The sequence below is a fragment of the Mus caroli genome, chromosome 5, assembly GCF_900094665.2.
Source record: "Mus caroli chromosome 5, CAROLI_EIJ_v1.1, whole genome shotgun sequence".
NCBI classification, from domain to species: Eukaryota; Metazoa; Chordata; class Mammalia; order Rodentia; family Muridae; genus Mus; species Mus caroli.
In genome coordinates this window covers 18,696,502-18,697,927 of record NC_034574.1, presented here as the reverse complement: position 1 = coordinate 18,697,927, position 1,426 = coordinate 18,696,502, and the positions used below count along the sequence as shown (strand labels likewise).

The 1,426-nt window shown below is 45.9% G+C and overlaps 1 protein-coding gene across 2 annotated transcripts in view; it reads left to right on the top strand.

Moving 5' to 3' along the window:
• The window catches only part of Pus7 (pseudouridine synthase 7), a 43,457-nt gene that overhangs the window by 8,995 nt on the left and 33,036 nt on the right, over positions 1-1,426 (top strand). The window lies entirely within an intron of this gene.

Genomic DNA, 1,426 nt, shown 5'->3' with positions numbered 1-1,426 from the left:
CAATCCCTGACAATCAATACCAAGTAGAAAGGTCCAAGCACGGTTGTGCTCTCTCCCTTTCCCCCTCCTCCCCTCCTCCCCCCCCCTCCTTCACCCCCCCCCCCCCCCCCCCCCTCCACTCACTCACTGTGCTGTTTGCTTTGATTTGACTTTGTGCGTTTTGAGACAGGCTCTCACTGTATAGCCTAAGATGGCCTGGGACTCTCAATCTGTAGCCCCCACTTGTTGGGATTATGGGCATTCATGAATCACATCCTGCCTTTGTTTTGTTATTTCTGGTTCTGGAGATTGAGCCTAGGGGTTTGAAAATGCTAAACCATTTTAAATAAAATGGGCTTTATCCCCAACCCTACGAATAAGGTTATTTTTCTGGTTTGGTTTGATTTTTGGTGAATTTTTTATTATTTGAGACAGTTTCTCATATACCCTATCCTGGCCTCCAACTGTGTAGCCGGGAATTACCCGGATCCTGATCCTCCTGCCTCTGTCTTTCAAGAGCCGGGCTAACAGGCTCACACCACCATCCGTGACTACTGAATCTTCTTTTGTGTGAGTGTGGGGGGAAAGATGCAGAAGTGTGTGTGTGCTTTCGGAAGCCAGTGGACAGCCTTTGAAGCCATCCACCTTGATTTTTGAGACAGTCACTCACTTGGTGTAGAACTCACCCAGTTAGCCCTGGCTAGCTGGCAGGTAAGCCTTAGAGAGCTGTCTCTCTTTGCCTCCCCAGTGCTGGGACTGCAAGCGTGGAACACTACGTCCCCCTGGAAGTACTGATGGCTGGGCAAGACCTGTGCTGACTGAGTTATCTCCTCAGCTCCTCAGGTTGTGCCTCTGCACAGTGTAATTGCCACCAGTCAGAAGTTACAGAAACAAACCCTGTTCTTTTAGTGCTGTCTGTCTTCTACTGCTTGTATGGTTTTAATCTTTCTATTATTTTTGAAATAGTCTCATAAATTATGTCCTATAGCTTCTTTTATCACCAGCAAAAATAATGTTCTTACTGTTGAAAAGGTACCAGGCTTTGCAGAATTCTCTCTAGAAACAGCTCTGTTTAGTTCTTACACTCGCATCAACCTGTGTGGTCCACACATTCCTGCACCCACCTCTTCAACAGAGGAATGAAATATTCTTAAAAAAGAGTTCTGGGTTGTTTGTTTGTGATCTTGTGATCACATAATTTGTAAATGTGTCCTGTTTCTCAAAATAGTTTCTTAAACTAGTTGGACACGCTGGCGGGCACAGGAGGAGATGGAAGGGCGGGGGAAAGGACAGCAGTTCCAAGAACAGCCAGTTAACATAAGACCTGTCTAGAAAAAATGGTTGGGTTTTGTTTGTTTGTTTTGAGACAGAGTATAACTCTGTCGCCTTGGTTGGTCTTGAACTCAGAGATCTGACTGCCTCTGCCTCACAAATGCTGGGATTAAAG